This window comes from Acyrthosiphon pisum, chromosome X (assembly GCF_005508785.2).
Source record: "Acyrthosiphon pisum isolate AL4f chromosome X, pea_aphid_22Mar2018_4r6ur, whole genome shotgun sequence".
Taxonomy (NCBI): Eukaryota; Metazoa; Arthropoda; class Insecta; order Hemiptera; family Aphididae; genus Acyrthosiphon; species Acyrthosiphon pisum.
In genome coordinates this window covers 18611326-18628143 of record NC_042493.1, presented here as the reverse complement: position 1 = coordinate 18628143, position 16818 = coordinate 18611326, and the positions used below count along the sequence as shown (strand labels likewise).

General features: G+C 28.9%; 1 protein-coding gene across 1 annotated transcript in view; it reads right to left on the bottom strand.

Moving 5' to 3' along the window:
- Positions 1-16022, bottom strand: part of LOC100167655 (CD151 antigen) — a 51121-nt gene extending 35099 nt beyond the window's left edge. Inside the window, exon 1 of the mRNA XM_001947869.5 lies at positions 15802-16022. The gene's annotated coding sequence lies outside the window, so the exon portion shown is untranslated. The remainder of the gene's footprint in view (positions 1-15801) is intronic.
- Positions 16023-16818: the final 796 nt, after the last annotated feature.

Sequence of the window (16818 nt, the reverse complement as noted above, 5' to 3'; positions counted from 1 at the left end):
GACATTTTTTTTCTCCTAGCCGCGCCGATATTATTCCGTTGATCGCACATTTTATATTATAATAACCCTACGGTCATTGATTAATTAAATATATTTAATTAATGCTACGGTTGTCTGACCGTTTAGCCGGGGCAGCTATGTGTTATGATATATCGTCATACGCCCACGTATATACACGGACCTATATCTACGGTTTACTAATTTTTCAGAAAAGTAAAAAGTTATTACTTTTTAAGTTTTAACTTAACTTAACATATTATTACCTATACCTATTATGGTTGATTTTTTTTTTATAAACGATTTTTGGAAGAAAAACATGATTGATTTGATAATGATTTTATAGGCAATTCATAATAGGTAATCAACGATGATGACTAAAAGGAGTTTTTGAACTTTTTGATATGAAAACATTATTTTTGACAACATTTGTGATGTGTTTTGTTTTCTTGGACATAACCATAGGTATCATCTAGGTATATTATTTAAGATTATGATTATCTTTTTCGAGACTTTCGTATCGATTGCAAGGACGCGTTTCGAGATGTACATCGACAGTCGTACACTCGTACCTGACTATATAACATAACACATAATATCGTATTTGCGCGGCGGTGGCGGCAAAGCAATCATCATATTACACGATATATACGATGACGAAACCTATAAGTACATTATTATACGGTGTCGGTGTACTTAAACACATATAATATTATTATATACAGCTAGTCGGTCGTGACTCGTGACGTATGCTGACACGAACATAATATAAATATGTGTTATGATATTACGTGTATTGCCCATGCGGATTTCGGTAACCACGTTATATTGGCGATGGTCACGCGAATACCTGCAGATATGGTATAAGTGAAACTAGGGAAAAATTTAATTAAATTCAACTTGTAGTAGGTACCTACTGGGATAGTGCTCCAGGTAGCGAGTACTCGTGTCAATGTCAATGAATGTTTTTTTTCCTATTCCTAATTTTTTGAAAATGATCATTGCGTATGGTTGACTGACCGCCAAAATTTTGATATAAGTACTGCATATTATGGAATCAACACGAAGAATATAAGGCACTTCAAGTCCACGACAAATAATGTAAACGGTTTACAACAAACGTTCGTCACTCTGTCCTATACCTACTACTATTTTATTTTGTACCTACAAATTGAAAAATCTTAATGTAATTTGATGACAATTTATCACATTGGTTACAGATAATCAAATCAAATACTGTCTGTGTTATGGAAAATAAAATGCTCAGGTTTTCAACTACCTATAGATTTGAAATAATAACCTTAAAATACAATTATTTTAACTTCAGATGTATATGTACGTTTGTATGAACATTAATTACGAAATAATACCTATGATAGGTAGGTTACGTACACTGTTATACCTAAATAACAGTTATACATTAAATGTTATATTTTTATTTTTGAGCAAAAATTATAATGAAATAAATTTAAATAAAACTATGGTTTCATAAATAACGTGATCCTAAAAGTGGAATCCCAGTCAAGCACCACATATTACCCTTAATTTTACCATCGTAGGTAGGTACTCCTACCAAGATCACACGCACATGGCACACCACAACATCATAATATAGGTACACACTACTCAATGATAGTAGTTAATAATAAAAGCGATAAGCCCCAAAAGTGACTTACAAGGGAATATGTTAAGGGAGCTCCAATACTCAATAATTATTTTCTTTTATTTGGTCTCCAACATATACAAGTATTTTATACATAGTTTACTTCATAACAGATTACTTATAAACATATTTTAGGCATGTTGGCAAAGATATATACATATACCTATGTGAATTTCCTCTCATTCCGAAACCATGGAGTAGTAGGTATTAAAATAATGTTCTGTTAAATTATTACGTATACAACGTTGTTAAAAGTATCTACTATTCGATTACAGCCCAATGGCTGATGAATTATTATATATCTATATTTATATATCTAAATATCTACTATAGCCAAATAGGTAGGTATACCTAGTATAATAATACGATACACTCGCTCGCCTTACTAAATCATAATATTTCCACAATATACCATAACTTTTGTCTTCAAATTAAATTTAAAGTATAAGCTATGAGTATTTTATAATTGTAAATTGAAGTAAATTGAAGATGAGCTGTATTGAAGTGTATGCGCACTTAGATTTATTTATTTATTAACACTCCACAGAGAGTAAAAGTACAGAAATTAACAGTTTAAAATTATAAACATTTAATTAAATTACATAATTTTAGAATATAAATTATACATTATACTATAGGTACCTACAATACAATACTTATATTATGATAATATTAATTATTAGGAAATTATTTTTAATAAAATACACTCAATATGTAATGGGTATAAACAAGTATAATTACCATATAGAGTCGAGGAAAAAATCAAAGTTTTTAATGATTTGTTGGACAATTTATTATTTAACATTTTAACATACATCTACGCTCTGATGGAAAGCCAGAGATTTTGACGTTAAAGATAGGGACTTTTTTTTTTTTTATTAAAAGAACAATTACAATCTATACAAACATTTTATACAATAAGTAATTTTTTTTTGATGTAGAATAGCGTTGATATAACAGAGAGGGAACGTACTCAGTAATACCACCCAACAGATCAAGCAAGAAAATCTCTAGGCCGAGATCGTTTCAGTCTTCTTCTAGGATTATCGGGAATTGTACAAGAAGACAGGCGTTTAATTAATGGATTAGTATGGTGATTTAGCTTAGAATGGAATGAGAGGAAGTGGGATTTGGTTAGCTGAGAAAGTGTGGGAACGTTTAAGTCTTTGTGAAGATTGGCGTTTTTTATATACCAAGGGGCAGAAACGATTTGACGGAGATATATTGATTGGAAGGCTTGTATAGTTCGCAGGTTTGAGGGACCATACTGGTCTTAAAATAGCTTTGTAGATTAAAAATTTATTGCTGATGTTTAGTTTGGAGCGGAGAAGTGGACGGAGCAAGTGAAGTCTAGAGTTTACAGATTTCCTTTTGTTTTTGAGGTGTTGAGCCCAGGTGAGTCGTTTATCAAACGTTAGGCCCAGGTATTTGACTACAGGGGTTGTTGGAATTAAGTTATTATTGAATGAAACTGGAGGGCAGTCTCCAGGTCTTAGTGAAAAGGTAATAAAGGAGGATTTGGAGTCATTTATTTTTATTTTCCATTTTTTTGACCAGATCTGGATCATGTTTAGATGATTTTGTAACCTATCAGACACAGTTTGAGGGTTATCATTTGAGGCCAGGATTATTGTATCGTCGGCGTATGTGCCTAAAAAGATAGGGACTTAAAATACAATTTTTTCTAATAATTCGGGACAATCGAACATTTCGTATTATATATTAGCGTATACACCTAATATATATTATATAATACATATATAAGTTATAAGTATATTAGCAGTGTATAAGCATTTATAATATGTATAATATATACATTTTACTTCAGCCATTGTACGCCTATTTGCTAAATAGTGACTCGATTCCACAGTACCCACTTTACTAAGAAAACAATACTTTGCATACTTTTATTATGAGTAATCGTACAAAAGAATATTCTATAGATTTCCTCAATTTTGTTTATTACACCAACCTGACTATAGGATTCCAAATTATAAATTCAAACTCTAATAACGGATTTACGGATGACCAGAATATTAGTGTATTTTTTCATTTTTGAAAAAATAAAACAAAAAACGTTATCCACAGGGTTGTTATGTTTAATACCCAATGTTTTGTTAATTGTTTAAAACAGTGTAAAATCTAAGTGAATAATGTAAATTTATTTTCAAAACTGTATTTTTTGTTTTTAATTGTTCTTCTGTTCAAAACGATGGTATAAGCAAAAAAAATTGTTTGAGTTTTAAACTGTTTTAACCCGTTTTAAATATATTATTAAAAAAAAACAACACAATATTCACTTGGATTTTATACTGTTTTAAACAATTAAAAAAACATTGTATTTTAAACATAACAACCCTGCGGATGACGTGTTTAAAATACAATTTTGAAACTTTTAATATTTCAAAATTCCCAACAATTGCGGGGAAATAAATCCTAATGTTCTTATAGTGCCTTACCGTAAATTGAGTTTATACTTAATTTGAGATCTAAAATATAGATATTTAAATAAAATAATTCCTGAATATTTTGTTTCGTGGACAATAGACATAATGACACAATGACTGACCACCAACAGTACATGCGGTCATATAGATTATCAGTAGTTGGTATTGGAAAATGTATGTTCTTAATAATATATTATTATATATAATATTTCATATATTATATTATTACGCTCCTTCGGCGTGTGTCACCTGACGTGCATTATATTATATATTATGTATGGGAAACTCGCGCGCCGGACGAATCCAATGGTAAACGGTGACGACCTTGACCGCAATTCCATTTCGCGCCGTGCAGTGTTACAATATTATATCACATTCGGCACGAGAAAGTCGATCTCCAGTGCCCCCGCGTATATACTCCTCGAGACCCCCTCGTCATCACCTCCCCACTCACACACCGGGGTCTCGCTGGTCATCAACTGCAGTGTGTATAATAATATATACGTATATACAACAATGTGTGTTCTATGATCTATATCTGCAGCAGAAGCGGGTCCAAGGCTCTCTTTGAATGAACAATTGCAGGGGAAGTGACGGTGTACAGTTTCAGATCCGTTGTACAGTAAGTACCTACAATATTCCAAAAATAAAAAATCGCTAGCGTTTATTGGTACCTACATAATTTATTTTCTAACTATCGTCAAGTGTGTACAGACGAAGAAGTTGTTCCATATACCTATACCATAGGTATATAGTATATACTTACATTGTATAGGTACCGCAGTATATTATAATAATTTCGTTTATTATATTACATTTAAATTGATTGATTTTCAGAGTACCTACCTATATTTGTTATATAATTATATTAATAGATTGGTAAATATATTATTATTTATTCATATCACGATGGCGCTTATACAATATTTCTACATAGATATTGATTTTGTGTACCTACCTACTATGATTTATAATAAATTGTTGATTGATCGAGTGAAATTAAAAAAAATAAACTGTCATGATCAAAATGATTTTAGTACTTTTATAAGTACTTCTAAAGTATGGTCAGCCTAGAACTCACTCATAAATTATAATCTACCAGTATATTGTATATTAGTTGGTTAACCTCATTGTTGTTCCGTAAACTCAAATAAATATAAATATCATAATTAAGATAATAACTAGATAGCTATATATTATAACACTATATTTTTATTACACTTATAAGAAAACTAGGGAATAAAAAAAAATTGAATATTTTATATGGTTATATATTACGTTATACTACACTAAACTTTTTCACAGGATTCAAATCAAAACATCACTATTATAAAATTAATACTTTCCTAGCTTCACCCAGAATCTGAAATAAAAAATAAGCGACTTAATATTGTACAATTAAATCTATGATTCTATTTTTATATACTTAATAGTTATTACCTAAAATATATTTGAACATAATATTGTGCATATTTTATATAGGTGGCCATAGTCCATAAACTTATATGTATGGTTATATGGATCTGGACGATTTCAGGTCACTCTGACAATGATTAGGCTAACTCGTAACTTTAAGAATATTTTTTTAAAGTTCATTTTAAACGGCTGATTTCGTAAGGAACTTCCCAAAAGTTACTTTTCACCATTTATCTGTAAAATATTTTTGTACACGCCTTTGTATATAAATGAATTACTATAATTTGGATTCAAATACACCTTTACATATTAAACCGTATTGGAAAAAACTTAATACTTTTAGTTGTCCCGTAGAGAATATACGTTCCTCTCTCTGTATGTAACCATCATTTGATTAAATGATGAATTACATTCATCATTATTACTGATATAATATTATATACTTACCCATGTATAATACAATATAATTACGACCCATAATATTATTCATCGCGTTAATGATAATAAAATGATCATTGTTATTATCGTACGTGAATCTTAGACATGTTGCAAAAAAAAATCCCACTAGGTTCAATTGTAAGGAAAAGGAAAAAGTATATATCTACACAGTGCACTCGTGTATATACATAGGTACGAAATATATTGCTCAAGGTGGCGTCGGCCGTGCCAATCTGCTGCAGATATCGAAAAAACTGAACCGCCCGCGGACAACGCCGACTAATAAAAACGAAAAAATATAATAGGCAGGTTAAATGTATACATATATATATATATATATTAAATATACCTTATAAACGTCATCTCGGAGACCTTCAGATGACCGAACGACAGTGTTAAACGTTCGTCGTCCCCTCCCCACCCCCCTGTCATGTTTATTATGTATAGTAGCCGCCGTCGATAAAACGTGATAGAAATGAAAGATTAGACAACCGTACAGTAAATGTCTAAACAGTTGAGTCTCTATAATATATTATAAAGAGACGATGACTCTAGGTTTCGAAATCGCGATTCTCTACTGCAGCAACAACGAGTGACGAATGACGACGGACACCTATGCACCGATGCTAACGTGTACGGTGTATACGCTATACTAACTGCTCATACAATTTTCTGAGCAACGACCAAAGAGAGCTGAAAAGCGTATAAAATACATGTGTGAAAAAATAATATTAGAATAATAAGTATGTAAGAAAATCAAAAAGGGGAGTTACATACAATTCTTTCCAGTCATAGATAATACTTTCAATTTTACTGGCAGCAGAAATTTTATAGATACGACTGCATACGAGTTATATTTACCTATATAATAATACACTTAATAATATAACACTTTAGTTATAAGTATTATTCAGTGTACCAAAATTACTGACTCCAGTCGTAGTCCCCGAATTCGAAAAATGAGCCTTCAATATTTCCCCCAGTCAATAATACTTTGTTTCTACTTTCTAATATAGTATTTCATACAATTACTATTTATTGATCTAGGGCGTGGATGTATACAGGGTCTTCTAAATTTCGTGTGACAAAAATGGTGGGAATTACACTGGTTCTTACGGGACAGATAATTATGTCTTTTGTCACACGAAATTTGGAACACCCTGTATATCTAAAAAATAATATGTAATATGATGTATTAAACAATTCAAATATTTACTAAAATATTATAATATTATGCACTCGAAATTTTTTATTATTTTAAACGTTATTAATTATTTCCAGATTACTCAAAAGTCAATAAGTCTCGTGCTACACTTTTAACCACTAATATAACTACCTACTCGATTCGGTTTTAACGCGTATTTGGCGAAAACAAAGAATTTTTTCCAGAAACTATATGCATGTCCCGATGTTCGTACCGTTAAATAACCATTAAATATATCGTAACTGTGTGTCGTATCTAAGAAATCCATATCTTTATTAAATATTCACCGAAAAATTAAATTTTTTTTCTGCTAACGATAATCATTTTTTCAATTCGAAATATGCGCTAAAAAGTTCCATAGGTAATATCGTTTTCAATCTCTATACGCCATAAAACAATTGTGGTGCTTACATAACATATAGGTTATACGATCAACCAGAATAAATATGCAAATCCATACAAATCCACGCTCTGTTTATTTCTGTATACTAAAGTAAAATTAATTACCATAGCGGAGTGTTTAATCGTTAAAGTTAATTGGTAGTATTTTTAGATTTACCTTAAGTCAAAATAAAAATAGTAGATTTAGTGTTTCTTAGAAATTTTAAATATTAAGTTATAACCTATAGAACTGTGTCAATAAAAAATGTAATTTATTTTACATTCAGTGCATTTAACTAGAAATGAATAGGTATGTCTTATGGAGCGTCTAATAAAGTAATAACATTTCTAGTATTTCTACTGTCTCAGAGTGTCGGCAAGTGGTTGGTAGAATGATGAAGTAGGCGGGTGGGGGGGATGTCTAAGGTTTAAAGAAAAGTTATCAATTTTATTACTAATAAGTAGGTACCTTGGTAGGTAGGTAGGTACTTAGTACAGTGCATAACAACATAATTCGATATTCTCAATATTGAGTATTATTAACTCCAGATATAGATACATATATGGCTATATATGCATTATCACGTATGTGGTACCATTTCAACGGATTTCTTGGAAAATTAAAAATATCTCGTCTATGCGTCACGGATTACAGTCGTAATTATTATTGAAAAACGGACAAACGAAATGATTCATTTCATCCGTAAGAATTTCGGTGTTTGGACACTTCGTGTCGAGGCCAGATGCGGTCGTACAAATGCGATACAACTGATAAATTGTATAATATTAAAATTAAATTACCTGACCTATACAATATACCTACATATTCAACGCACTTTTTTTTTCATAAATTATAATTTATACATTCTGTTAGTATCAAAAATATTTTGGAAAACAGAGAAATACAGAGAAATGAAAATGTTGGTAATAACAAGGAATTTAACATGACGTTTGGTTTATAGCAATAACGATAGACACATACGTACATACCTATAGTATTATTCAATATATTATCATATATGAAATCGTATTGCTAACAATACAGACGCCAATTATTTGTCCTTTACTCCTTTACGCATAGGAATTTGTGTAAAAAAAACATCGCTTATACATAGAGAATGCATTCGTATTTCGTATTCAGTCGTTGAAAATGTATTTAAAATTCAAGAGTACCTAACTAATAAATAATATTACGTACTCGAGGCCTAAGTTAAAATGGTCGGCACGAATCTTTTCGAAATATTAGAAAATTTAATTTGTAAATTGTTTTAATTGTATGGTTAAAAATGAATACATAATCAATATATAAATGTGCTAAATGCTAATATATGTAAGTCTTTGTTCTTTATTATTGCATGCTAGTTAAAGGCGGTGCCTAAATACCTAAGTTTACTAATAGATATTATGTTATAAAGAGGAGACAAATATTATATACCTACAGTGGAAAACTCCCCCAATTAAGCATAGAGGTACATCTAAATATCGGGTACCTCAAAAAAGTGGACTTTTTTTGGGAACAAACTGCAAACTGAATTCTTTGAACGGTTGATACCTCCGAAAAGCGGAAAACATTTCCGCGACTGAAAGTGTCCTGTATTTAGAGGTTTTATTGTATACAAATACAGTGGAACCTCGGTATCTCGAAGTCTCAAGGGACCAGAAAAAATAACCTCGGTATCTCAGTCTCAAGGGACCAAAAAAAAATTGTTACATACACATCTACATCGAGATACTGGAGTTCGAGATATCGAGATTCCACTGTATAATTATAATAAATTGAATATTATTGTTACTATTATAGGATTACAGTTTAAATATATACCACGCCAAACAGTACAATTTTCTAAAACACCGGTATGTGGTAGGTATATATAATACACAAAAAGTTTATATCCGATAAATTGTATTAAATATAGGTAGGAATAGGTAGGTATATACATAAAAATATTATTATAATAGAATAACTGTCCAATCGTACGTATTATTGTCGTATTAATGTGTCAAGCATGTTCTGCATCAGCATCACTGAAAAAATGCATTACATGTGAATCGGTAGGTTCCTACTTCCTATCTATTAAATAACACCTACGTAAAAAAAAAGTTGTCATAGTTTACATTATTGTCATGAAAACTATTATATTTTTCTATAATTTGATATATTTTACAAATTATAGTTGATATGGGTACAATGGTACATAATATTATGTTATATTAATATACAATTTATTTATAATTAATAATTATTATTTGTTAGGGTTTTATGCTGAAATTACACACAATTTACAAGCAAACAGTTTAAAAACAATTACTTATCTGTAAATAATACATATTTATAATAAATAAATATACACTAATGACTAATACTAGAAATATTATAACGTGTAAAAGTTTAAATAATTAAACAGTTTATTGAACATATGCGTATGTAATATACTTGTACAAGTATAGACGCATCAATTATGAATTAATAATTAAGAGTTAAATAGTCACATTTATAAAAATATATTTTGAGTAGGTACCTACTTATTATTTAATAATCAACTATGTGAAAAAATTATTACGTTTAATCATATTTTCTTGATACAAACCTTATTTAAAAATATGGAAGCAAGCTAATGATACATTATTGTATGTTAGTATATGGTCGATAATAATTAATAATGTACATTTTCGCCATAAATTGATTACCAGTTTATTAGCAGTGAAGTTATATATAAACTAGCAACTATCTACTAACCTAAATCTACTTAGGAAGGAAAAAAGGAGTTCTGAAAGTGTCTACCCTATTGCTATTTTAGATATCGGATATAAATAATTGGATCACTATAATAGTTAAATAATGGTTTTATTTTCAACGCGTAAAAAATCTATTATAATTATTATTAAATATACACAACAATTTTTTTGTTACATTAACATTTACAACTGAACAAGTTTATATAGATAGGTATAGTATAATATAACAAATAGTAAATAAAAAAAAAGAGATTTAATTTAATCTATGTCGTCAAATATTAATATCAATATTATGTTGAGTTTTATCTCAAATACTAATAAAATAATAAAGTATTAATATTATTGTATAATAATATTTAATAAATATCAGGACTGAACATTAAGAAGTTTAAAAGTTAAATTTAAATTTATTAAGTTATATAGGAGTTACAAAACTAGTACTTAATTTTTCTTCTATATTATAATTTTAATTGAAAAATGTAGTTACTTTTTTACTAATTTAATTTATTTTTATTTCACAGGTAAAATATTTGAAAATATTTCCTCGTCGTACATCATAATATTTGATTATATTAATATTACTACATTCTTGTTAATTGTCTACATATTGACATTCAAACAGTGCACCTACATAATGTTATTTTTCACCAGGTTTAAATTGTTTTATTGTTCTTTTAATTTTTAATACTGTTTTTATTTTATTTTAACTTAACGCGTTAAAACAATCGATCGAATTTCCCAGCCTTGATAATTGGAAAATAAATTTTCAATATTTATATGATCTCGTACTTCTACATTATATCTGACTAGACAGTAATAACTTGTGAATATAAGTAGAATTTAATGGTACTTTTCTGTTATCCCTACTACCACTCGATGCCGCGACTACTCTATTCTGTTATCTCTACTACTAACCATAAAATCATCAAGATATTAAATATATATATTTATATATAAATTAAAAAGCTGGACAAGTGGGTACCACTCTGCTGTATAGTAGTTGTCAAGTATGTCATTGTAATGCGTATGTGTTATATTTGAATTCAATGATAAATCATTGGATACGATTCTGAGCGGAGACAGTGCGTTAGACTAGACCTAGCTTAGTAGTACCGAACACGTATGGCTACTGGGTAAATACCCCATAACTTTTGCAAGTGGTAGGTGGGTGACTGCTTAGTGCTTTAAGGTCTTATTGAGTTTGATAAATTACCACTAAATACACAATATCGTTAAAATTATATATTCAAATGCTCATAAAAAAAGGTCTATGTACGCATAAAATATGAACTGTATTGGGGAGGTATTTTAAATTTTTATATTTATATCCATGTCTATGATTTATTATCGGTTTTATCTAAATCAGCATCGGCGAGGTAGTCGAGATAACAGAATTGAGACTCGCGGTAGTAGGGATAACAGAAAAGTACCAATTTAATTACCCATATTGCTAACCTATGCGACCAAATTGACCGAATACAGTAAACGATTATTTTATCCCTGCACGTTTTTATAGGTGGACACCATATTATGCATTATGTTCGAGTAGTTTTTATGCGTCATGTCACTGTCGTAACGTGCATCTACATTAGTACCTATAGCTAAATAGCCTACTATTCTACAAAGTATAGACTTCATTCAAGACGAAGGTCTTTGGCTTCTGCGGTCTATTCTGATTTATATTCTAATGATTAATATATAAAACAGTGAAAATATTTCATGGTCCAAAGGACAAGGTAAACATATAGGTGATATAATCCAAACGTTTGGCGGACCTCATAACATCTACATAGCTTATGCACGGCTATACACATAACCTACTAGTATAGTAACATTATCCTATACGATTAAGAATAATAATAAAATTCCATGAATAAATTATAATTTATAATATTATAATAATAATTAGGTACAACTGTATGTCTGTGTTTACAAGGTACCACAAGAGTACCGACATGTTTTATACTACGACTTAATATTATATTGATTCACTTTTGAAAATAACATAATTAAATATTTCTCAATCTAGATTAAACATTCACACATTCTAAATGTTATTTATTCATTGATTTAATTTTTATTTCCCTTATATTATAAAGGTTTAAATTAACAACGTCTGATTATAAAATGTACAGGTGATTCGTACGTGTTTAAAATGTTTAAGATATTGTTGATGTACATATTATAAACGTATAACTGTATAAGAACTCTGCGTTTTGTCAGGAGCATTATTTTTTAATATTTTACTTTTTAAGAAAGTTATTAAATAAGTAATTAATAAAAAAAAATGAAAACTAATAACTTTATTAGAAATAAAAATATTAAAAAAAACTTCTGACAAAACATAGAATAAAGAAACAAGGAGAAAGATTTTTAGTACCTATTCTACGTGTGTAAGACATTGAAACATTTTTTACTGATGCACCCTCTTAAAATAGTTGTCATGTATCACCCTTCATACAAAAAATAAATAAATAGTTGACTCTCCAACTTGAGAGTCGTATTATGCCAGGTTCCTTAAAAAGTTGATTAACTTATTAGGTCACTACATTTTAATGGAACAATCATGGGTCACTAAATTATGTTTAAGGGACCATTAGCTCGCTATTTTTCATTAAATGTTTAATGATTGTTTATTAACCTATTCTAATCGTCAATTGATTATTAATTATTATTCATGACTATGACAATTAGTATACAGAAATAATAAACGTTAATACAAATACATTAGACGTCTGTACCATTGTAGTAAGTAATTATCTTTACAGAGCATAGTATTTTACCAACGTTGATGATCTTATTATTGAAATAAGATGTATACCTTAGTATAAATTATTATAAAACATGTATGAACAACAATATTAATTTTGGAAATATTTGTAAAATGTTAATCAATTAATAGGTATAGTATTTTATTAAAAATATTTTGTATAATTCTTGGATGAATAACTGAATGAATAAGTAGAGGTACAATAAATATAAATGACATATTATGACCTAATAAAAAAAATATTTTATTATTCTATTCATGTTTTTATTGACATGTTTACATCATATAACTTATAGTTTTATGTATTGCGTAAATATTAAATGATATAGTAAATTAAATGTTAAATACATTCAATATTGTATAGCTAAGTAAATAAACAAATATTATGAAATTATTTTATATTGTATTAACAAATTAATGCCAAATGTTCAAATCAATTGAAATTATAATTTTTAAGTTTATATAATATTATATTTTCATATTAAAATTATAATCCGTTATTTAATTTTCATGCAAAAACAAACACGAGTAAATAATACTAGTAAGAAATCATGAAAATAATTATTATATTTACCTATGAATGAGATTATCCAGCAGGAGAGAAAAGTTTTAGAACACATGTATTAAAAACTACGAGTGTTGCAAATATCATTACAATATAATATGACATTTAAACACAGCATCAGGTGTGTCTCATACTCTCATGCATTGTAATAAAATGTACGTAGTTTATACCTTACCTACAATGTCATGTTATCAGATGGTAATGAAAAGTAAAAGTGATCGTTAAAATAAATTGTAAGTACTCGTTACAAATGTTATGATGTATACGTATCTATAGATGGACAAATTTTAGTATTCAATGCAATCGTTTACAATTTAATGGGTGCTTATTATTTTTAAACAATCTATTCATCGACCCGTGCACATGTTATTATAATAATTTATTTGTCTTTAACTTTTATAATAAAATACTTGTTCTACCTAGGTATAACAAACATATTAAATGTCATAAAAAAATAATTATTACGATTCCAAATATACATAAAATAAACCATACATCTATTTTATGAATTCTTAAGAGTCAATAGTTATCAAATCATACTTCATAATAATTATGTAACACATATTATTTAAATATTAAAAACTGTTTTTTGTGACAAGGTGTGATAACTACGAAGGTTAAACAATTTTTAATGATATTTGATAAAGTTATTGAAGTATACAAAATAGATTGTATAGTAAAAATACATAAATATTTAATACTTATGCCAACTATCAAAGTTTTCTTTAAAATTAAAATGTTCATTATACTGTCATTCAATAAATTAAATAAGTCTGTTATTTTATTAAAATAGAAACAAAATCTGTAATGCAGAACTGGGCGATCATCTTTTATTAGTTCTATGTTATTCACTTTAAAAACAATGATAAATAAACATATTCAAAAACCATTTTGAAAAGAACTAGTTGAAACCTAGTTAGGTTGAATCTCTTAATTTCTCAAAAAGTTTCTGTATTAGATTTTCCAAACGCTTCGGGAAGCTCATAAAAAAGTTCGGTACAACTCGATACTCGATCTTTTAGACTTTTGGAGCGTTCTTATTTTGTTAAAATTGTTAGGTTATAGACGATTAGACTAAAAAAACATTAGCTAGGAAAACTAAATAATAAATATTTGTATAATAATTATATATTATTGGTACCTATGATATATTAAGTAAGTTTTTTTTTCAAAATAAAATTTTTCAATAATAATATGGATATTACACGTGGAATTAAATTAGTTGTTTACATTTATGGTTTGATAGAATATACAACAATTGTAAATGTAGGTACTTTATCTAACTAAAATTGGAGCTTAAGAGAAAACCTACTTCCTACACGTGGATTTTTAATTAATTCATATCCCATACTTATTTGATTGTTAAATATTTCTTACAGAATATTTTATGGTTTGTGTGAATTTATTTATATACTATTGTTATTTATTTGATATTTTATCGTTACCATAATTTTAATACAATGGAGTATCAATAAGTTAAAAAATATTTAATAAAATATGTATCAGGTATACAATATACAAACAAGTGTACAACATTCAAAATACCTATTATACAAAATTTGCATGTCTTGAGCAGGTATAAAAATTATAAAATAATTGAAATACTAGTTGTTTTGGTTCGTTCAAAACGGTGTCAAGCGCTATTTGCACCTATTGGTTATATTAAAGTTTATCGACAAGGAAATAAAATAAATGCCTACTGAGAATCATAGGGCGATCAGGACTTTTTAAATATGTACAAGTGATTACAAGGCACAATTATATATATATGCGTATTAAATTAAAGTGAAAACATAGGTGAGCTTAAGGGTGTGCAGTGTGCACTATGGGTCTCTAATGTCCGAGTGAATGGACCCCTAGACCATAGTAGACTAACTCAATACCTATCAATATTAGTATAGTAGTATTATAATATAATTATATATTAGTATTATGGAACCTAATCATTGACGTCGATCTTTGTTGTATATAGTAATACTCAATCATAAAAAGACCGATTGCAGTTGGTATCTACATAATAACGCTAGACAAGATTTTAAATTCATCAGACTAACTGTAGTAAAGTTAAAAGTTGACTCAACACAAATATAATATTATATAGGTGAGTATTACATATTATTATAATTAATGTAGTAATGTGTATATAATATAAGCATAATGTGTGCATGTGAATGGTGTATATACCTCGTGTGAAAAAAAAACGGACTTGTGACGTTACAGCATGCGGAAAATCTTCCCGGCGTTGGTATATACAGCGTGCTCGGTACAAACACACGAAACGAGCCGGCGACGAGTTATCGGCAGCGGTGGCTGAACGTGAGCGGAACGACGGCGGCGGCGAAGGTTTGACGAGCACAAGAATACGCGCATGCGGTCATGTCGGATGGACGACTGGCGCGTCGTCCGCTGAGGCCAACACCTAACGCCGCCTCCATCGTCACCGCACACACTCTCCCCTTCACACCATCACGCACCGCTGTCACCGCCGCCGACCAGCATAATATTATTCGCAAGCTGACCACCGCGAAACGAAAAATGGAAATTCATTTTCCGATTTTTAGATTTTGTCCAATAACAAAATAATATTTTAGTATTAACATATTTAACCGGTGCAGGCTTAAAATGTAACGATAAACATCGGTGCTTCTATCGAGCATAGCCCATGATAGTTCTGTACCCCTTAAATATATAACTTTTTTACCAGTAAAAATCGTGTAAGTGTAAGCGTACCCGCGTAATTACTACAAGTTTATTCTCTATAATACACTGTATTACGGCCCTCGGGGCTCGAATAATCTAATCGAATTATCTTTATAGTTAATACCTACTATAAATTGTATTTACAATAACATTCAGTGGTTGATCTAAGAATGAGAATACTGGGGGCTAGACACTAAATAATAAATGTGCACTGTTTTACTATATACAATATACATATTATAGTATTCATAAATAAAATGTATATAAATTAATTAATAAATACTGATAATTTAAAATACGTAGTATAATAACAAAAATCATAAAAATAAAATAGGTACTGTAGGCATTAACGAAATAGTCATACGTATGAAGTTTTTAATAGTAAAAAGTATAAGGTACATTTAGTAAATTATTTAAAATTATATCTTAAATACAGATTAATTGTGATTTTATATTTTAAAATACAAAAATCTAAAACAACCTAAGTCATAAATGCATTTA